This window comes from Rhincodon typus, chromosome 21 (assembly GCF_021869965.1).
Source record: "Rhincodon typus isolate 14 chromosome 21, sRhiTyp1.1, whole genome shotgun sequence".
Taxonomy (NCBI): Eukaryota; Metazoa; Chordata; class Chondrichthyes; order Orectolobiformes; family Rhincodontidae; genus Rhincodon; species Rhincodon typus.
In genome coordinates this window covers 18,461,236-18,484,892 of record NC_063352.1, presented here as the reverse complement: position 1 = coordinate 18,484,892, position 23,657 = coordinate 18,461,236, and the positions used below count along the sequence as shown (strand labels likewise).

The following is a 23,657-nucleotide window of genomic DNA, read 5'->3' as shown; positions in this document are numbered from 1 at the left end:
TGCTCAAACTAGAATTCAGATGGGTAAATATTACAAATATAAATGAGAAAATTATTGCATAAGTCTGAGTCTTGCCTAAGTTCAAGTGATGACTATTTGCAGGATTTCAAATAGAGGCCCACTTTAAAAACAAAAACTTTTAAAATTTTGAATAGAAATGAACAGCAAAACTGAATACCCCAACGCAGACATAAACATCTGCTGTTTCCTCCTCTCCCGCCCCATAGTTAAACATTCCAAAATCTGTGTGTCTCATCTTGGTTGAGGTTAAATAGTATGAAAGACCTTTCAGCATTTTATGCTTATTTATTCCAATAAAAATCAAAATGACTGCACTGATACACAATAATGCCTTGTAAAATGTAGGATTACAGGTGCCACATGGATTCAATGCAGTATTGTATTGTATTCTTTTATTTACCAATTTTATATGCAAACACAAAGCTTACAAGGCAAGTATCTTACTGTAATCAGACCAACAGGATGTAGGGACTCAAGTAGTACAGCATGTGACAGTGAGTACAGTGTTCTAATTCAGATGGGACTGATGTGCTCAAGTTACAAGTCACCACTATAACACAGGAATTGCAGGTTGGTATTATTTATTATTTTATTCTGTGATAAAATTACTAAAGCATTTCAAGTAGAAATCACACATTTACAAGGGTGGACCACTGACATTAAAAGAATACTATTGCTATTCATTCATTACGTTGTGATAGAGGTCCATGATATATTATTATTTAGAAATGAGAGTTCTAAAATGCCATGGACAGAACCGCATACAGGTTTAAGTTTAATTTGTATTTCTACTGTATTGATTAAACCAGGGAAGGACATAATTTTAAAATTAAACTGAAATTTATCTGGATTTTTTTTAAAGCCTCAAATAAACTAATCTGGAAAGACCTTGAGGTGAATAGTTTAGTGCTCTAAAAACCAAAGGATAACAGATAATAAAACTGGGCTGTTGTCTAAAAGCGATGTGTCCTATAACAGGGAGACAGAAACAAGTTTTCTTTCAGAAAGAGAACCAGCAGTGCAGTTCAGCAGTCTCCAAAACAGTCAGGTCATAGAAAAGGAAGTCCTCAATGGTTTAATGACACTCAGGGACAAGCTCCCGAAACAGAAGGCTGTGGAAAGGGAGTTTAAGAAACCCATGTTAAGAAATAAGTGAACTGCTAGCAGTTTATTTCAGGGTCTCAGAAGAAGCTTGAAGAAAAGATATTATCAAGTAAATTGCAGGGATTTTCCAGAAAGAAACTGCGTACAGCCATACCTCCTGTCAAAGAACTCTAAAGTGGAAACAGGGTGACCGTCCACTGAAGTCCGAGTATCTGTAAAGTTGTTGGGGAGAGTAAAAAAGGTCAAATTCATATTTCTGATATTTGTAACAAAAACTTTTGAAATAGTGCTTAAATAGTTCAAGATAATGTGTGTTTGTTTTCTCTGGTGAAATAATTTTTGTTTATTAAAAAAATCACATTGACAGCCTCATGCAAGTATGTTCAGTTACTGACCAACACTAAAAACTACAAGCAAAGCTTCTGATCTAATGAAGCTGGGTTTCATTCTGGCATCTGATCTATCAGCTCAGATTATAACTGTTTTTGAACTAGCCTCACCAGTTGCTTTAACATAGGAATAGACTATTCATCCCTTTGATATCAACATGATCATGACTGATCATCGAACTCAGTACTCTATTTCTGCTTTTTCTCCATACCCTTTGATCCATTTTGCCCCCAAGAACTGTATCTAACTCCTTGTTGAAAACTTGCAACGTTTTGGCCTTTCACTGGCCAAAGAAATTTCTCCTCAACTCAGTCTTACACGGCCCACCCCATATCCTTAGAGACTGTGACCCCTTGTCTCCCTGACCATTGATAAATGCAGGAAGGATGTTCCTTTGTCTAGTCCTGTTAGAATTTTATAGGTTTGAGAGATTCCACCCCTCAATCTTCAAACCTCCAGTGACTATAGTTCCAAACGATACAGTCTCTCTTCATATGTCAGTCTTGCCATTCCAGACACCCACAGTTCTCAGATAAGAGGATCAAAACTACACACAATACTCCAGATGTGATAATCACCAACATACTGTACAATTGCAGCAAGTCATCCCAGTTCCTGTATTTACAGAATCCTCTTGTTATGAAGGCCAACATACCATTTGTCACCTTCACCACCTGCTAAACCTGCATGCTCAATTTCTGCAACTGAACAGAATATATGGAAAGACTGTTGGACTAGCTTCAACTTATCCCTACAAAGGATAAGCTTTTTGACTAAAATGCAAGAACTCAAGAAATAAGAAATAGCCATACAGATTTTTAAGCCCACTTGCTATTCAACACAATTGCATTCATTGTCTGCCTTAACACTGTGCACTTGCAATACACCTCCAAATCCCTCTAATGTTTTTAATGTGAAGAAATCTATTGACCTATCTTGAACACACACGATAGTCTCCACAGTCCATGGGGAAGATAATTCCAAAGACCTATCACCGTTCGAGTGAAGAAGTTCCTCTTCACCTTAGTTCTAAACAGCCTGACCATCAGAAAAAACATCCTTCCTGCATTTATCCTGTCTTGCCCTGTTTTAAAAAAAAGTGTTTGAATGAGACTGCCTCTCATTCTTCTCACCTCCAAAGAAGGAAAAGGCTAAATCTATTTAACCTACCCTCATAGGATAATCTCTCTCGCCAAGGAATTAGTTTTGTGAACCTTCATTGTTCTCTCTCAATGGCAAGTAAATATTTCCTCAGTAGATACACTCCAGTTGCGGTCTCACAGAGGCTCTGTGTATTGCAGGAAGAGATCTTTGCCTCTATGCTCAAATCCTCTTGTAACAAAGGCTAACATCCCATTTGATTTCTTAACTGCTTACCTGCACACTAATGTGCATTGAATCTTTTGTTTCCTTTATTCATTTGTGGAACTGCCTTGAATTAAGTGGCTTGCAGGGTCATTTCAGAAGGGAACTAAAGGTTAACCACATTTTTGTGGTTCTGGAGTTTTGTGTAGACCAGACCAAGTTAAGGATGGCAGATTTCCTTCCTTTATCAAAGGACAAAGAACCAGACATTTTTTGGTGACAATCAACAATGGTTCCATGGTCACAATTGCTAAGAATAGCTTTTTCTTAATTCCAGATTTACAAATTAAATTTAATTTCCATTGGCTACTGTGGTGGGATTTGAACATATGCCCCCCCAAAGCATTAGCCTGAGCCTTTAGATATTTACACCGGTGACACCGCTACTACGTCAGCAATTCCCCTGGATGTGTGAACAATGTCTCCCAAGTCCCTTTGAAATTCAGCACTACCCAGCCTCTCACCATTTAAGAAATATGCTTTGGCCTGAATCTTACATTGTCTTGTCTGTCACATTCAATTTTTGGAGGGTTTCTTGGTGTGATACTTGCTGAGATCTCTCACCATTCTTTCATAAACATACCTCATTAGCTACCTACCCTGCCCCATTTAACCATGTGTAACTCCCAGAATAACATAGCACTGCCAGGAGATCCCCGAATTGACTGGAATCCTGGGCACAGTCACCATCTTTAAAAGTCCGATGTGCACCTGGACAAGCACTGTCAGCCTGAAGCTGCTTTGCACACTTGCTTACATTTGCCCTGAACATGGCAAACAAAGGAAATTTGTGCCCAGCCTTGCAGGCAAGGACCTGGAGGCTCTGCTGGACAGGGTTGCACTGAAGTGAATGCCCTCTTTCCCCAGGTCCAGCAGTGGAGACAATGACAGGATCATGCTAGTCTGATCCAGGTTTGCCACCTGGTTCACTACAGTCTCAGCTGTCTGGAGAAATACAAAGCAATGTATGAAGAAGATCCCAATCTTCTCCCCTCTCTGGTAAAGAATTCCACAGATTTGCAGCCCTTAGAGAAGAAATTTCACCTTGTGCTAATTGGGTGATTCCTTACTATGAGATTCTTCCTTTAGTCTCAAATTCCACAAAAAGACAACCTCTCAGTATCCATCTGGGCATATTCCCTAATAATTCTGTACATTTCAATAAGGTTGCCTCACATTCTTCTAAACTGCAACGAGTACAGCCTGGATTCACTCAATTTCTACCCCATACCCAGGATTAACCTAGCGAATCTTCTCTGGACTCCTTCTGATGCCACTGTATCTTACATTAATTCAGGGGGCTAGACTGATTGCAGTATTCCGGGTGTGGTCTGATTAGTGCCCTTGTATAGTTTTTAAGGCTTCCTTACTTTTGTACTCAATTTCCTTTTAAATAAAAGCCAACATTCCATTGGACTTCCCCATTATCTGAATTTGATTGTTAACCTTTTGTGATTTACGCACAAGGACTCCCAAATCCTGTATGCTATCGCTTTCAGTCTTTTCCTATTTAAATAATATTCAATTCCTCTATTCCTGCCAAAATGCATTACCTCACATCTTCCCATGTTACACTTCATTCACCAAGTTTTTGCCCACTCACTAAACTTGTGTATATCTCTCTTCAGACTCGGTCATCCTCACTGCTTGCCTTTCCATCTATTTTGTGTGTCATTTGCAAACTTGGCTATGGTACATTGTAATTAATTGGATGAGTAAAGCCACTGTATTGTAAATAAATGTAGCCCCACACCAATTCTTGTGGCACTCCACTAGTTATAAGTTGCCATCTTGAAAACGTCCCCTTAGCTCCGTCTTCTACTAATAAAATTGCCTCACATTCTTTTAAACCTCAATGAGTACAGGCCCAATTCACTCAACTTCTCCCCCATACCCAGGATCAACTTGGTGAACCTACTTTGGGCTGTATCTAATGGCAATTAGCCAATTATCCATGCTAATATACTACCTCCAACATCATGGAATCTCATCATGGTACTTTATCAGATTCTTTCTAGAAATCCAAACAACAGATACTAAACTAACTGGCCTATAGTTACCTTTATTTTTGTTTACGTTCCTTACTGGAAAGGATGTTACATTGGCAGTTTTCCAAACCTACAGCACTCCTCCAGAATCCAAGTCCACTTATAATATTACTACTAGTGTACCTAGTATTTCGGTAGCTATTTTTTTTAAATCCTAAGAAGCATTCCATCAGGTCCAGGGAATTTAGATCGGTCTTTAGCTCCATTAGCTTCACTAGTACTTTTTCTCCAGTAATGGTTATTGTATTTATTTCCTATCCCCTTTTTGCTCCTTGATTACTTAGTATTTTTGGAATGACATTTGTGTCTTCTACCAAGGAGATTGATGCAAAATATTTATTCTACTCCACTGCCTTTCCCACATTCCCATTATTTCCCCAACTTCATTCCCCACGGGGCCTACGTTCACATTGACCTCTTCTTTTTATATATTTAAAGAAGCTCTTGTTGTCTATCTTGATATCACTTCTAAGTTACCCTCAAAAGTTTATTTTCGCCATCTATTTTTTTAAACCAGAATTCTTGCACTATTCTGCCAATTTCACCACAGCACATGTTGTTCAGGCCCCTACAAGATTTCGCCTTGCATTTCTGTTTGCCTTCCAAAGTGGATAACCTCAAATTTCGCCACATTGTATTTCACCTGTCAATTCTTTACCCATTTACACAGCCTATCCAGATCCCCTTGAAGAGTCTTTACATCCACCTCAATTCACACTCCCAACTAGTTTTGTCATTTGTAAACTTGGGAATATTAGTTTAACTCCTGCACTCAAATCATTGATAAAGCTGGGCTCCTCAAATACTGATCATTCTGGTCACACAGCCCATTGATCTGAAAAATAAACTCACTTATCCCTACTGTTTTTTGGCTGTAATCAGTTCTCAATCCTTGCCTGTATATTCACTCCAATCTGATGTGCTCTAATATTGTTTACTAACCTCTTGTGTGAGACCTTAAAAGTTTCTAAAAATTTTAAATGTCATACCCACTGTTTCCCCCTTGTGTAATCTACTAATTGTATCCTCAAACGAAAACTCCAACAGGTTTATTCAATGTGATTTCCTTTTCATAAGTTTACATTGACTGTGCCCAATCTTACTGTTATTTTTTAAGTGTCTCGTTATCACATTCTTTATAATCGATTCAAAAATTTAATATATGACTGAGGTTAGGCTAACAGTCTGCAACTCCTAGTTTTCTCTTTCCCTCCACTCAGAGGGTCCTGCTATAATGCAATAGATGCATTCCTGTGAAATGACATTATAGAAAATCACGCTATAGAAATATCAAGGCCTATGGGAAGAGTAGGTTAGGGGCAGACCAACAAAAACTATCACTCAAAATGTCTCAAGAATCACTCAGAAGCTAACACAAAGGATATCACAGTTTGAACAAACATTTAATTCACTTGTAATAAATGAAATAACAGTAAATTTATCACGCAATCTGGAAATGTTGTTAATGCAGGGGCTGAGGGTTATCACCATCATCTTCAAGTTCAGTTTTGTTTGCAGGGTTAGGGCAAAAAAAATTTAATCCAGAAGTGGATGGCTGTAGTTCATTGTCTTCTGACTGTTTCTTGGGGGGGTTGGCTTAAAAAAAAAGACATGCAGTTTTTGCTGCTTTGCTCTTTTTCTTCATTTTTGAAGAAGCAGTTCATAGGGCGCCAAAGAAGTTTTTACTTCATGAACTGCTACCCTGCTGCATTGTAATCATTGTCCTCTAATCATTAGACTCCGAAAGCTCGTGTTTTCAAATAAACCTGTTGGACCATAACCTGGTGTTTTGAGATTTCTGACCTTGTCCACCCCAGTCCAACACTGGCACCTCCACATCAACAATTTCCCTCAGGATAGAAGACAAAACAGAAGTGAAAAGCTCTCATGGTGCTGCATCCTGGACCTCAAATCTTCTTTATCTCCAGCTTCCACTTCCCCCTCAGTGTCAAGTTGTAGATCAGCTATCACAGTGGGATTCAAGCAGCTCTTGAACATTCTCACTCTCCACTTCGTCAAATCTGGCTTGCTTTGCAAGATCAATACATTCTTTGATACTTGGGAGCTCCTCTGACAGATCAAAGCCTTTTAAAAAAAAAAAAATTTGGGAGAAGCTTCCACCAAACTGGATGCAAGCAGTCCTTACTGACATCACGCCAGGCCTCCATGATAACGCCAACCGCATTCTTGATGTTAAAGCTCTTCCAGAATTGCAGAACCCGGTTCTTATCCCCCTCAGTGACTGCAATCAGCCTCTTAAATGTGCGCCTTAAATAATAAGCTTTAAAAGCTGCTATTGTACCACGGTCCATGGGTTGAGAGGGGCTGTGTCTGGGGGTAGAAATAGCACATTGATGTTTTCTGAAAGCTCAATAATAGTTTGAGGATGGTTTGGTGCATTATCCAATATGAGGAGAATCTTGAAATCCATTTTTTTTCCTGCAATATTTTCTAAAAAAAGTCTTCGAAAACATCAACAATAAGGTCAGAAAAATATTTGCCCAGTCATCCAACCTCTTTTGCTCGACCTAAAGTAGATGCCTAGAATAGACTTAAGGTAATCTATCAAGGCTCGCGGGTTGGTAGAGTGGTACACCACTACAGGCTTAAGCCTTAAGTCTCCACTGGTGTTGGCACCCAGCAGCACAGCCATAGGATCCTTTGCCACCTCGAAGCCTGGAGCTTGTGCTTCGTTCATAGAAATGAATAGGCTTGATGGCATTCGCTTCCAGGATAAACCTGTGTCTTCATCAATTAATTTTTTTTTACCATGGGAGGAAACGTCATCGCATGCTCCTCGTCTGCGCTGGCAACTTCACCACATAACTATGTTATGAAAAGCATAGCTGTTCTTAATATTGGCAAACCAGCCACTGCTAGCATTAAAAGGCAGGCACATCTGCAGGATTTTCTGCTTGTTTTGAAAGATCTTCATAAATTGATAAGGTTTTATCTTTTATGGTGAGAAGGGTGGTCCCAGATCGCTTCTTTGTTTGCTCTTCTATCCACTTAGAAGCTGTTCCATTTCAAGGGCCTCTGTCCATGGCCTCTCAGATTTGCTTGCACTCAAACTCATTCCAGCAATACAGCTTGCTTTAATCTTTTCTGCCTTGTCTCTAATGGTGCGTAAGGTAGACACCTTCATTCCTGTTACACGAGCAATATTATGTTCTCTCATTACACTCAAAACACTTAACATCCAGCTTTATAGCCTCTCTTATGTACACCACTGGCAATTTTATCACCAGGACACTTCTTGTTATTATTCTTGCAACTTTGTCCTCGCATTTTGTGGGTAATGTGACAGAATTGTACAGTACCTCCCAAAGCGCAAGGATCCTTGAAGCCAGCACAGGGACTCTTTTGGCACATGCTCAGGACAAAGTCCGCGAACCAATCATACGATGTCAACGTTCGAATCATATTATAGCCAAAACAAAGTTGGTATTTTACAAATACCGTTCCACTATTCACCAATCCCGTTATAGCCAATTCGTGTTGACAGAACATGCGTTATAGCAGAACCCCCTGTACTTAAATTGTGGAGTTACATTTGCCACTTTACAGGGACAATTCCAAAGACTATTGAATTTGAAAGACTGAATATCAATGTATCTATTATCTCTAAAGCCTTCTATTTCAACTCAGATTAGATAATTGGAACTATCACTGCCTTTAAATTGTTAAATAGCTAATGAAGTAACTACTGAATTACTCACTACCTAACTAGAAAAGTGCCACTAGGATTGACCCATTTATCAACTAGCTATAGTTTGCGTGTGCAGTTTCAGCAGTGACACTTCTGACATTAGGAGCAATCTGGCAAATTACTCAGACACAAATCAATCTGGAAAGTAGCACACCAGGTTTTAACTAGAACGAGAGGAACTTAAAGCAAAACAAGAAGGTGCTTTTTTGGTGCAGTGGTAGTATTCCTATCCCTGGATTGGGAGACACTGGAGCAGGTGGGACTTGAACCAGAGAAGCATAACAACATCTCGGAACAGAAGGATTAGAAAAATAGGTTAGTTAGGCAAAAAGAGAACAGTTATGAGATAAGAAAGGAGTACCATTGAAGAAATGAATGGCAAAGCTATAAATTAAGACAGAGGAAGCAATGATGCTTAAGAGAGTTCAGTGAAACAGAAGCAGCAGAGTTAGTGGACATTAAAACAAGACAACTAGTCAGGAGTTAGGCTGAGGTAATATGTACCTATTTCTGAGGTTCTTCAAAAATCAAAAAGCCATCCTTCTCAGCTGTAGAATATCAAGGAGCATTTCAGAACATTTAAAAAAAAAATAGGGATATAAATCTGGTCTTTGATTAATACCTTGTAAAAAGCAAAATACTGCACTGCAAATTGTACCATTTCTGCTCAAATTATCCCAGTTATTCATTTCGTCCTAAACAATGTCATTTTAAAAGTCAATCTTTCACCTACTCACCAGCTTTGCTTCTTAATGCCATTACTTGCTCCACTGTAAGTTCTTAGTACATTTAATACTTTTTTCAAATTTTTGAGAAAGTGTCAAATCCTTCCTTGTATTTCCACTACTGACAAAAGAGATAATCTGATTGTTTTCTATCTTGGAAAACACTTCAAGGATTCTGTACTTAAGGTCCTTTGCTTTCCCAGATGATTTTACGATGTAGTCATTGTGCCAGATAAGTGCTTAGGTGATAAATTTAATTTGGTTTTTAAGCAGATTTTCTGGATCTCAATTTCTAGTCTTGGTAAGCAAACGTATTCTCAGCATATTTTAATTTTAGCTACATTGGCAAGAAAGCCAGTGGGAAATATGAAAAATTTAAATTCAGACTTTCACTGCACCATTGAAAATGTGCCGTGGGAGACTTCTCACAAGATCAAAAGATTCATCATTTGAAAGCAGTTTAGGGAGATCAACAGCAGAATGATATGTTAATTAGATGATACACACACTGTACATTAGAATTCTAAAGGACATCTTTAAAATAGTTGTATTACATGACATACAATTGCAATTATCCAATCTCTGCAGTGATAAGTAGAATTACGACCAAATGTTATTGTTCCAAATGTGCCAACAGGCTATGGGCAATACTAAATAGAGTCAGAGTCATACAGTATAGAAACAGACCCTTCATTCCAACTAGTCCAAACCGACCATGTTCCCAAATTGAACTAGTCCCATTTGCCTGCGTTTGGCTCGTATCCCTCCAAGTCTTTCATGGTCATGTACTTATCCAAATGTCTTTTAAATGTTGTAACTGTAACTGCATCCAATCCTCTCTGGAAGTTCATTCCACACACAAACCATTATGTGTAAAGACATGTTGCCCCTCATGTCTTTAAGACTTTCTTCTCTCACCTTAAAAATATGCCTTGAAGCTTTGAACTCCCCCACAAAAGGGAAATGACATTTGTCATTCACCTTATCTACACCCCTCATGACTTTATAAACCTCTATGATGTCACTCCTGAACCTCCTACGTTCCAATGAAAGAAGTCCCAGCCTATCCAGCCTATTTTTATAGCTCAAACTCTCCATTCTGACAAATCTTTTCTGAACCCTCTCCAATTTAATAATATCCTTTGCGCAGCAGGGCGACCAAAACTGCACACAGTACTCCAGAAGAGGCCTCACCAACATCCTGTACAACCTCAGCATGATGACCTAACCCCTACACTCAAAGGTATAAGCAATGAAGGCAAGCATGCTAAACGCCTTCCTAACCATCCTGACTACGAGTGATGCAAATTTCAAAGAATTATGTACCTGAACCCCTAGGAACAGGGTTTAACCATTAATTGTTTAAGTCCTGCCTTTGTTTGTTTTAACCAAAGTGCAATACCTTCTAGACTGTCCACTGCAGTGCCAATTTTGCTATCATCCGCAAACTTGCTAACTATGCCTCCTATATTCTCATCCAAATCATTTATATAAATGACAAACAAAAGTGCACCCAGTACCAATCCCTGTGGGACACCGCTGGTCATAGGCCTCCAGTCCAAAAAAATACTCTCCACCACCACCCTCTGTCTCCTATTGTCAATCCAATTTTGCATCCATTGGCAAATTCACTCAGTCCCATGTGATCTAACTTTACTAATTAGTCTACTATGCTGAATTTTGTTTACATGTTTAGTAAAGCCTTTGACAATGTCTACCGCTCTGCCCTCAATCTTTTTGGTTACTTCCTCAAAAATCTCAAACAAATTTGAGAGAAACAATTTCCCTTGCACAATACCATACTGACTATCCCTAATCCCTTGCCTCTCCAAATGCATGCAAATCCTGGAATTCCCTCCCTAAGGGCATTGTGGGTCAAACCACAGCATACAGACTGCAGCAGTTCAAGAAGACAACTCACTGCCAACTGCTCAAGGGCCTCTAGGGACACCGAATCTATGTTACAGTTCAAACAGGATCAGAAGCAGATTAAATGCAGAGGTCACTTTAACACACGTAGAGCAACACAGAGACAAGCACTGATTTACCAAAGAAATTTTACAGTGAGTAAAATGCTTAGTAAAGGAAAGACAGAAACATTGTTTTATATAACAGCTCTCAACCTCAGGGCAACCCAAACATACAGCCAGTTATGACAGCAACTCAAAAATCATATATAAGCAAATGCACATACACACTCCCTAACAGAAGAGGTATAGATTTGGCACAAACTTTTTTGTTTATCCTCGTAATTGGATATGAGCACCACTGACAAGGACTACATTTGTTGTCCATTCATAATTACTCTTGAACCAACTAACTTGCTAGGGCATTACAGGCAGCAGTTCACAGTCAAACCACACATTGGTGTAGGTCTGGAGTCAAACATAGACCAGACTGGGCAAGGTTGGCAGATTCCCTTCCCCAACGGATGTTGGTGAACCAGATAGGTTTTTACAATAATTGATGACAGCTGTCTATGGTCACCACTATTGAGACTAGCTTTTTTTAATTCCAGGTTTTACTTTAAATTAAATTCATCCCGCTGCCATGTGGGGATTATTCAAAATCTATCCCGCTTCGTAATGTTTTATGGGTGAAAGGCAGAACTACATTCCAAAAGCAATTTACTTGGCGAAGTGTGTCGAATTTAAAAATAAAAGGAGGTGGCCATTCAAAATCAGGTGAGACAGTAAGAGCATCTACCAATTTCCCTCGCTGTGGTTATCAATGTGGCAGGATAAAACACAGCTGCAAGGCATCCTGCTAAGAAGGCTGAATGCCAGATTTGCAAGTGGAAGGGAGCATTCTAAGCTACTTGTTGGAAAAAGAAGCTAAAGGGTTGTTCTTCCTATGACAGTACCAACAAGCTGTTGCTCAGGAATGGTCCACAAACTCAATGGATCTGTCAGAATCTGCATAGATCTTGCACAGCTGAACAAAGTGAAATTATTCCTGTTCTTTGTGAGGACAAGAGCTTAGCAAAAATGGGAGAATTCAATCAAACGCAAAAAGTGTTTTTTGGCATCTGTCCCACGATAAGCTGTTAGCAGCCTTCATTACGTGGTTTTTGAGGGTTTACTTCAACAGACTATCCTTCAGCACATCAGCACCAGAAATCTTCCTGACAAAAATGTCATTCATTGTCCTAGAATGGCTGTTTGGATTCACAGAATCACACAGTATGAAGAGGCCCTTCAACCCACTGAGACTACACTGCCAGAAGTACACAGCTACCTATACTAGTCCCACTTCCCCACTTGAATGTCATAACACGTCAAGTATTTATCCAGCATCTCTCCAGCATCTGCAGTTCCTACTATCTCCGAAACAATTTTAACCCCTCTCCAGCATCTGCAGTTCCTACTATCTCTGAGGTATTTATTCAAGTATTTTTTAAAGACCGGAGGTTACTCCCCTAAATTATCCTCCCAGGCAGTACATTCCACCACCCACATCTTCCCTGAACCTTCTACTTTTCACTTTTTTTAAAAAGCGTGTCCTTTTTTAAAAACCCTACAACTAAGAGGAAAGAGTTGTTTTCTGTCCAACCTATCCAGGCCGCTCAGTCTTAGGATCTCCCCCTCTCTCAGGATCTCCCCCTTAACCTTCTCTGCGCCAAAGAAAACAACCTGAGCTAATTTGGTAAAATAAAGCAAAGAACTGCAGATGTTGGCGATCCGAAATATACAAAAACAAATTGCTGTGAGAAACTCAGCATGTCTGGCAGCATCTCTGAAAAGAAACCAGACTTAATGCTGATTCTGGCGACAGTTGTTTAGAACAAAAGAAGACCTTTCTTCTGATGCTGCCAGACTTGCTGAGTCACTCCAGCAATTTGTTTTTTTTTAAAAACTTTATTCATTAATGGGATGAAGACATCGCTAGCTAAACAGCAGTTATTGTCCATCCTTAATTGCCCAGAGGGCAGTTCAGAGTCAACCACATTGCTGTGGGTCTGGAGTCACACGTAGGCCAGAGCAGGTAAGGATGGCAGTTTCCTTCCCTAAAGGACATTAGTGAGGCAGGCGGGTTTTTCCGACAATCGACAATGGATTCATGGTCATCATTAGATTCTTAATTTCAGGTATGTTATTGAATTCAAATTCCACCATCCGGGATTCGAACCCAGGTCCCCAGAATGTTATCCGGGTCTCTGGATTAACAGTCCAGCGATAATACCATGAGTCCATTGCCTGCCCTTTCATTTGTTTATCTCTTCATAGTTAAAATAAAAGTCGGTCACCTCAGTGGGCTGGAGGGCAGTATTGTGATGCAGTATGACATCAATTCCCACACTTGCTGAGGTTACCATGAAGGACTCTCCTTCTCAACTTCTCCCCTCACTAGGGGAATGGTGAGCCTCAGGTTAAACTGCCAGTTCTCTCTAATGGAATGCAGCCCTTTGGTCTGTTAAGGTTGTGACGATTTTACCTTTTATAGCTAAAATGCTTCATCCCAGGCAACATGCTGATGAATCTCCTCTGCACCCCCTCCACTGCAGTCACATCATTCCTATAGCATGGTGACCAGAACTGCACAGAGTACTCTAGCGTGGCCTAATCAATGTACTGTACAGCTATGAGGTTTAATGCAAAGGCTGAGTGCTTTCTGGGGAACATGCAAGCTACAGAAGATACTTTATCCAATATTTCTGTGGCAAAGCTCGATCAGGGTGATGTAACTTTAATTGGAGAGATGAGAACCTTCAAATTAATAACAATTCTAACTCTACAAAGAACAACTCAGTGGCTTCAATGAAATCAGATGCACAAATATCTAATAAAGAATGTGCACAGGTCAGAGAACACTGTCAAATAATGATAGAATACATACCCATCATTCCCATTCTCAAACAGTACTATGAACACAGAGGACATGTGTAGTGGATGATTTACTCATTTATGAAGAAAGATTGCAAGAGTCCCGAGATATGATATACTAAACAATTGCATAAAAACATTTGGTATCACAGAATGTCAATCCAGAGAAAAAGATGTTCTGTTTGTTGGCAAGTTCTCTCAAAATCATTGGAAGAGGGAATATCAAGCTGCAGCGTGTGTGTGTGTTAAATCAATGCCAGAAGTCAAGAGAACCATTGACATTAATCTTCCTTTCCTTCAAGATGATGGTAATCTCTTCAAACAGAAGTACAATGTACTTGGTAGCAGTCAGCTACTACTCCAGGTAGGTAAAGGGGAAGCAGTTGCAGGGTCACATATTTGAAGCTGTGATTACATTGCTAAAGGAAAATGTTGCAATAAATGTAATCCCAGACCTTGTGCAGTGCCAATGGACCACAATTGCCAGTGAGTATTTTACAGTGTTTCATCATATTGATTTGTAAGGACTACCAACTCACCAAGATATACTCAGCAAACCCTGGTTCAGCATGTGGGCTGAGAGCCCCGGAACAGCCGACCAGTGTGGGGAAGCAGCCCCAGAGCACCGTGCAGGCAGCAAGTCCCAAGCAGAGAGTGGCACGAGGGAGGCAGTCCTGGAACTTACCTTGGAGCAGCTGAGTGCCGGTACAGGGCAGACTGGGGTCTGGCGCAGGCGGTTGGACCACATGCGGAGGCCCTGTGCTGAGCTGCCTCATTGTAATGTCTATTTGAAATTTCCTACCCAACTTTAATGTCAACCCTTTAATGATGTCCTATTTTTAAATTTACTTTTCAACTCTGTAAAGTAATGCAATTACTTTTATTCCACTGCTGTACCCAAGAATTGCACCTAGATACGTGTATCTAAAATGTCACCATAAGATAGACATTGTGAAAGCTTTTCACTGTACTCCTACAATGGAGTACATGTGACAATAAAAGAATGTTCTATACTATATTCAACTTAATGGTAAAGCTAAAAGAGGAGTGCATACATTGAAAGCATTGCTGAAGAATGATAAAATCCAAATTGCAATTCTGAGCTAGTGCACAACTTCATTCCATAATGGTGTAGCTTCTTGTGAATGCCTATTAGAAAAAAGAATTAGAATTCAGCTTCCTCATCTCTCTCTCACACACATGCTATGTGAACAACCTCAAAGTTGGACAAGTTGAAAGGGAAAAATATCATTCCAGTCAGATGTGAACTATAACAAAAATCACAAAGCATGCAAACTACCAGACCCTCAAATAAGACCTGTTTGGATCTGACAATAAGTTACAGACAAGTGGTAGAACAGACACCACACCCACAGTCCTAGATCATTCAAACTGAAAATGGTACTATGCAACACAACAAATGAGCACAAATTTCTACAAGTGAAGCAGTAATTAACACAGTCAAATACACCAGAGATGCTGCATGCATCAGGAGACACAGATGATACCCAATGGCTGAACCAAATAAACCTGCACATTCTCTTGCCTAGCAGTCATGTGACCTTACTGAGGACCTGAATTCCCAATCTCCTCAAAGAGCAGAACAGATGAATAGGGTGTACAGCTGGATGAACACAGCAGGCCAAGCAGCAGAGGAGCAGGAAGGCTGACGTTTCGGGCCTAGACCCTGCTTCAGAAAGCTCCTCTGATGCTGCTTGGCTTGCTGTGTTCATCCAGCTCTACACTTTGTTATCTCAGATTCTCCAACATCTGCAGTTCCTGCTATCTCCAGAACAGATGAATAGACTTGTGAAACCACGACACCAACACAAAACTGAAATCAGACTTCAAGAAAGATCTAATACAATGCTAGAATCTGAAACTTAGCCTCTAACATGACATATCTCCCAAGTCTAACTATGATATACTAATGAGACAGTAATGGGAAATCATACAATGTCACATGCTTTTCATTAGTTTCATGGCAAGGTGAAAGATCACGGCAAGATGTTTCTCAAATAAAGCTAATGCTTTCCTTATCTTGGCAGACTCAAAGTATTCTTAAGCAGCACAACAAGACTGAGAATATTGTAGCTAGAACTGTTATATATCAGTCAGAAACTTGTCCCATTTCCTATAATGCATGAACATTCTGGAAAATATATCTTCACATATTGTTTCCCACACCTGTGGAATAGATCCTGCTACAGCATACCAGACAATTTTTTAAGGCAACTGTTGATTGACTTTCACTACCATGGTATCAAAATTTATATTCAAGGGGTAATTTGTCCTTTTTCAAATGTAATGAGGGGTAAAGTTTAAAGCATAAGAAAAGATCTGCACGTGAACAAAAAAAAATTTTTCATTCTCCACCATATGTAAACGTGTACACTTCCACCTTTTTAAAGGAAGAAAGGAAGGAAAAAGCACACTTGTTTACATAAATTAACCTTCTAATTTCTCAAATTCAGTGCAGGGCACACAATGGAACCTAACTGAAGCTATTTCCATGCTAACCATTTTCCTCTCAAAAGGTCTATGTTTCATGCTTAACCACTTTTCTTCAGGGGTGCAGATTCTTGATGCAACAATTACCTCCCTTAGTATTTTCTTCTGACTAGAATGGACAGCATATATTTCCTCATGTGCAGGAAATATCCTGGACCACTGAACACTAAGCAGGAGGGTGCAAGAAAGTAAGTTAAAATGAGTTAGGGTGACAAGCTGAGAGGAGGAATTTTAGAAGGCCTTTTTAAGCAGAGACAGAGGTGGCAAACAAAAAATGATTTGTATGGAGTTTGAGAGAGAAAGTACCATAATTCCTGAAAAAAAAAACAGCTGAGGAATAGAATAAAGATATAAGATTGCTGTTAAATCAACATATGGAGGACAGTTTATCACCTGGTTTCAGATTTTAAAATTTATAGTTTTGTTTTCAAAAATCACTCAGCCTTTCCCCTCCCCATCTCTGAATGGCATTCCAGTCCTACAACACTCCAAGATCTGTGTGCCCTTGCAATTCCAGCCTCTTGACCGTAAGTGATTATAAACGCGACACCATTGGCTGCTGTGCCTTCAGCAGTCTGGGCCATCAAGTCTCAAGGAACTCCATGCCTAAGACTCTCCACCTTGCTTTCCTCTAAGTCAGTCCTTAAAACTTACCTTTGACCGAGATGACTAATGTGCCCTAATACATCTTTTGGTATTATATTTGTTTCTACCCAGAAGTATCCTTGGACTTTCTATCACGTTACTGATGCTATATAAATACCTTTTTAATGATGCTAAGTACAAGCCATTGTTTCACTTCTAATGCGACTAATATATTGTTTGCAAGTTGCCCCGTTATATCCACTGTACAAATAAGTTAAAATCCACAGGAAGCCATGAAGTTCAGTACAACCATTTTTCTGCGATAGGCTGACCACACCTAGTAGGCTTAGGTTTGCCTAAAAAAATTACTTAAACGAGGATCTTTGTTAGTTCAAGTTGAGCATGTTGAATGTGAAAGTCTTAAAATATATTCAAACCAAGATCTTAATGAATACAATAAATTACAATAAAGGTAATACAGCCAATACCAATAAATTGTTCCTACAAAAAAAAAGCAAAATTGATGACATATCCAAACATGTATACAGAAAATAGTTATTAACATGAAGTTATAGGTTTGATTACCTTTACCGCATCCACTATTATTATACAAAGCAATAATTTAGTCCAAGAGTAAAACTACTCGATTATCCACATTGAAATGTTCCTACAGGCATTCAAGAATTTGATCCTGAATTTCTCAACTAGCTAAAAACTATTCATATGTAACCCCCAAACAAAGCAACCATCCCCACAGGTTACATGGTAACATGGAAGAAAGCTTTTTTTTAAACTGCAAAATCTTTTACTTACTGCTATACATTGCCTCAGTGGCTGTGCTTTCTCCATGGCCTCCTTTTGCATTACTGATCACTTTATAACATGCTATTACAATTTCTTGCATTCATCTCTGTATAATCTTTCTTCCTGGAATCACTAATATCACTCAAACTTATTTGTCAAATCTTAGAGTCATATGTTTATTTTGAATATCACTACTGAACAAGTTCTAATTTATTTGCATTTATTTTCTTATTTAAGTCAAACTAAGCTCTTAATTATAGACCTAGGTCCTGATCCTGTATATTCCAGACTCCAAAATAATATTAAACCTTGTTCATCTGTGGTCACTATCCCCAAGAGGTGACAACTTCAATTTCATCTAGTTTGTTCCAGATCACTTAGAGACTACATCACAATGAGTACTGTCTCCTGTGGCTTCCCAAGTCTTATCAAAATAATGCTATCCAACTCAAAACAACTTCAGTTCTCACATATTCTTGTGCTCATAAAGCAAGATTTCCTCCTCCTTATGCAATATTTCCTGTTACTACTTTTTTTGGCATTGATTATCTACCTGGAATGCTGTACCTGGTCTTTCTCATCCTGCCAAAATAAATTCAGCTAATAAAAGGTGCACCATGTCTTTTTTTCTTGACCACTCTTTTGCACATTTGATCATGATCATTTTGATCCATTGGGTTTAGCAATGATTCTGGTATTTACCCCACATTGTAATTACTTACTGCTACAACAGCCTCCAGTTCTGGCATCTTAATTGCCATGACTTATAGCATTCCCATGTGTACATTGTATTATGAAATCACCTTTCATGGTTCCTCATATGTGGCCAATCCTGGTTTCTGGTCCACATCTCCTTCTTTGACTATCTGTATCTATACCTACATGTACACGTTGAAAATGATTTATTTCTTATTCTGGTTCATCTGGGATCCTGTTTCCTACCTCAAGCTATCCCCACCCTGCTCTGACCTGTCAAACTTCACTTTTTTTTTTTACGTGGCATCTCAATGGTCCTTGCAATTACTTTTGACCTCACTCATCATTAGTGCTCTATAAGCAATTTTAATTTGGAAGGATTCCAAGTTAATTATAAAGGTAACAATGTTGTTCTCAGATTATAAAGCCAGCCACATAGCTTACCTCCTCATTTCTTTAGTGAACTTTCCCAATTTCCTTAATACAAACGAGTAATTGTGTGTTTGAGAGCCAATCCGTAAATGTGGCTACTATTTCATCCTTACAGTCACTGCAGTCTCATAGATTATCTTATTATTTTATCTATTAAATTGCATAAACCTACCAAAGCCAAAATATTTGTTTTGGTAAAAATCAGTTTGAAGATCTAATGCATCTTTCATAAAGGTGGAATCAAACATTATCATACATTTTACTGGCAAAATATTTATGTTGATGCATCAATAGCTGTAAGTAGAGATAGTAGGAACTGCAGATGCTGGAGAATCCGAGACAACAAGGTGCAGGGCTGGATGAACACAGCAGGCCAAGCAGCATCATAGGTTTGCTGTGTTCATCCAACCTAGCTGTAAGCAGAGATCCTGGTTCACATGTAAAGCAAAAATATCTGATAACATTTTTGTTTACATGCCTGCACTTTACAAAACTTTGTTGAACAGAATGACCAAAGATTTCAAGTGCACTGTGTTTGCAAGGTAGCATCCCCATAAGCCTATAGGAATATGATTGCTTGAAGCCTATAATCATTGCCTGTAACTAGAGATTCCTCCTTGCGAGGCCAGGAACTTTAAGCATAAAATGCAGTCAGCAGCACATCTTAAATGAATCAATACACATTCTGCAAGTATTTAAATTGAATACTTACCACTAACAGCTTTCTCATAATTTTTGCCCAAATTTACAAGATTCCGTAATCCTGGATTAAATTGTTCCATTACAGTCTGAAGAAAAACCAAAAAAAATTTGAGGAAGAAATTAATGGCATTATTTTTACCATTATAACATAGCAGGATCCTTTGAAATGTTGCACAACATTATTTGCATGCATTTGATTATGACAAATTTGAATCCGAGGCAGGGATATAAATGGAAAGCAGAAGCAAGGTGAAATGACCCATAAACATATGAAAATGTAAATAAGACTGCACAGCCGTATTTCAGCCGTAAACACAGGTGATGCTTTGCAGTTTTCTGAGGTTGTAGACAGAACTAGCTCACTGTTTTAGATTACCAAAGAAAAATGCTCCTAAACAATTCTTTGGTGATTACAAAGTTATGACTTTATTGAAGGTACATTCCAGCAATTTCCAACCACTTGACACATTATATCAACAATTTTAAATCCTTAAAAACAGAAATTGCTGGAAAAGCTCAGCAGGTCTGGCAGCATCTGTGGAAGGAAATCAGAGTTAATGTTTCTGGAAGGGGGTCACTGGACTCGAAACATTAACTCTGATTTCTCTTCACAGATGATGCCAGACCTACTGAGCTTTTCCAGCGATTTCTGTTTTTGTTTCTGATTTACAGCATCTGCAGTTCTTTCAGTTTTAATTTTAATCCTTTACTATTCTACAGTAAAACTAGATAAGGGGAGGAAACCTAAAAGCCCACAGAGCTCACAATGAAAGTATAGACCTTTTATGTTTATTAGCTTCTCAATTAATTTTATCATGACTTTAATGTTGTTTTGAGAGCATCCTGGTTGTAATAAATGCAGTACGAAAAATAAGATTGTATTTTTTCAATAATTTATTTCCAGCCTTTTGGGTATCGAAAGAACCTTCATCTCAGAACTTTTAAGTATCAATTTCTAGCAAAGATATTGGCCACTGTTGCAGATTCTCAGCAATGTCGTTTAGTCAAAACAAATCAACAAGGAGGTCAATTGATATAAAAACCAATCACTATGGTTTAATCTGATTCTCCATATTTGATTTGCCTATCAACTTTCTTGGACAATCTGCTTGAAGAATTTCCAGGCTGCTATTTCTTGAAATTAGCTTCATTGGGAAACAGGACAAAAATCAATCTGATTCTTCTGTCATTGCTATTATCCAAGAAAGATGAATTCAGATTGTTGTATTGCTTCGAGTAGAACCATCCTCCACAAAAAAAGTAGACCCAAATAAACCAAGCCTTTAAGAAAAAAAATCAAGTATACCTGCTGTTCTCTAATCAACTTGCTGAGGTTTTTTCACACGCATCTGCAGCAGGTGGGACTTGAAGCCAGGTATCCTGGCTCTGAGGTAGGGACACTACCACTATTCCACAAGAACCCTACTTACTAGTATACCAAGTCCTTTGCTTCACTAATATCACGTTAGCTATCTCTCGTGAGTTCTTATTCATCTTCCCAATTAAAATACAATTCCCAAATCATCATTAACCCATAATATATATAAACAATTAATAAAATGACATCACAATCCAGCAGCAGCTCCTGTAAATACATTCCTATACCATCTACTTTAATTGTATCAGATAATTACATTCTGGCTTAAACAATTTCTAACTGGGAAGTTACTGCTCCACCCAATACTTCAGGTCTATTCCTTATCAATTTGACATGCACCAACTGGTATCATTTCTCTACATTAGGGAACAATTTTCTATAAAATAGGTTTCCAAAATGTCCTTTTGATATTACAGACAACTTCAGTATGTTGTGTCAATACACCACACTCCACTATTTACAAAGCAGGCTGCTGACATCAAACCAGCTGATTGCAAAACTTCACCCCTACCATACATAATAGTGGCAATAGGCAGATTGCCATGTCCTTGGAGAGATTATCCATGACAAATGTGTGACCTTTTGATAGATCAGGGCAGAATACAAAGACCTACAATATTGAACAAAAAAAGGCATGCACAAACATCAAAACTGCATGAATTCATAGTTCAGTTTCCAACTCTGACTCCCTTGACTCAGAGAAAAACAATCTTTAAGTGATCTCCTTAAAGTGGTGACTTTTAAAGTAAGGTGTTTGTAATTTTCATTCTAAATCAACAATATGGGAGGTCAATTCACAAAGAAGCATTTCTGATTAGCTTATAATCTTTACTTTATCTAGATATGGTCTTACTGACTTGTTACAGACCAATTTACAGGTCTGTACCTTATTTTTAAGTCTAAAGCTTTTGGATGTCTGTGACCTTAGACTGTGAAACTAGTGAACGATATCATTTAATTGCGACTGAGGTAAGTACATCTTTCTATAAACAAAAAAAATGGCCAATTTCTTACGGAAAATATGGATCTAAACATGTCCAAAATCTCAGCCATGATTTATTATATTCTCTAAAAGATTGTCCTCGATGAGTTTTTATTAAATCCAAAATAATAACCTCATCACCACCTTCCACACCACACCCCCTCCCAACCTTCTTTTGCTGAATCTATTCGTCTGCTGGGCACACCCAGCTTAAAAGCTGACTGAACAGGTAGGTGCAGTGTACTCCTTGCGGACGGAAGATACTCAGCCATCGGGTGGTGACCTTTCACCAGTTTCTCCAACAAAGAGAAAGCCATTGAGCAACCCTTGATGATTAACTAAATACGATTTACGTTTTACAGAGAGAGCACTGTAGCACTTTTCAGTGTGCGCGCACTGACCATCTTAAATAGCTATTGTTTTAAATACCTTATTGTGTCGATTATGAAGTTGCCTTTTGTTATTAAATGGTGAAGTTCCGGGCACAGACCCTCTCCCTCCCCCACACCCCTCGGCTCACACACCTGGAAAGCCAAACGCCTGCTCCTGCTCCTGATACAGGTAAGATATGGCAGTGGCGTCAGCTAAAGTTCCTTCAAAAAGTAGATGTAACACTTAATTGTTAAGTTAAAAAGTAAAGTATTTTCCACTTTCCTCACCTTATAGGTGTTCTCCGTGAGTCTGTTGATATCCTCGGCTTTGCGAGACATGGTTCCCCCTGACAACGACACCCCTCAGAATTTTTAAAAAAAGCAGAAAAGGAATCCTGGATAGTTTTCTGTTTGTAAGGAGGATCGTTTCCGACTTAATTTCCTTTCCTCCGTTGTTTTGTCTTTTTTTTCCCTCTCTCTCTCTCTCTCTCTCTCGAAGTAAATGGATTGCCGGCTCCAGCCAGCGTCCCCTCTCCCGCTCGAGCTCCTGTCAAACTTCTACCCTGCTCTATCCTAATGACGTAACTCAAGCCCACCCACGCCTCTCACTGCGCAAGCGCTAGTCCCCCAATGCACCCCGCCCTCAATACGCCCACCGCCTTATTGCGCAGGCGCACTTCTCCGCCGTTGCTCGCCCACTACCTCACTGCGCAGGCGGCTCTCCGCCCACCGGACCCGTGCCTTCTGTGCAGGCGCTCAGTTCTCTGCATTTGCGCAAGTGTCGGTTGCAGGTCGGTCTGAGGGCTGTACGGTTAGAGTTCGTTAAGGTTTGGGTCTTGAATCTGTCATGTCTTATAATATGAGACAGCAAGGTGCAGGGCTGGATGAACACAGCAGGCCAAGCAGCATCATAGGAGCAGAGAGGCTGACGTTTCGGGCCTAGACCCTTCATCAGAAAAGGGGGAGGGGAAGGGGGTTTTGAAATAAATAGGGAGAGAGTGGGAGGCGGAT

The 23,657-nt window shown here is 39.2% G+C and overlaps 1 long non-coding RNA gene across 1 annotated transcript in view; it reads right to left on the bottom strand.

Annotated features, from left to right (window-relative positions):
* LOC109918963 overlaps window positions 1–23,225 on the bottom strand; it is a 28,273-nt gene extending 5,048 nt beyond the window's left edge. Inside the window, exons 1-2 of the long non-coding RNA XR_007264376.1 lie at window positions 22,935–23,225; window positions 19,926–20,001 (exon numbers count right to left, since the gene is read on the bottom strand). This is a non-coding gene — a long non-coding RNA (uncharacterized LOC109918963). The remainder of the gene's footprint in view (window positions 1–19,925; window positions 20,002–22,934) is intronic.
* Window positions 23,226–23,657: the final 432 nt, after the last annotated feature.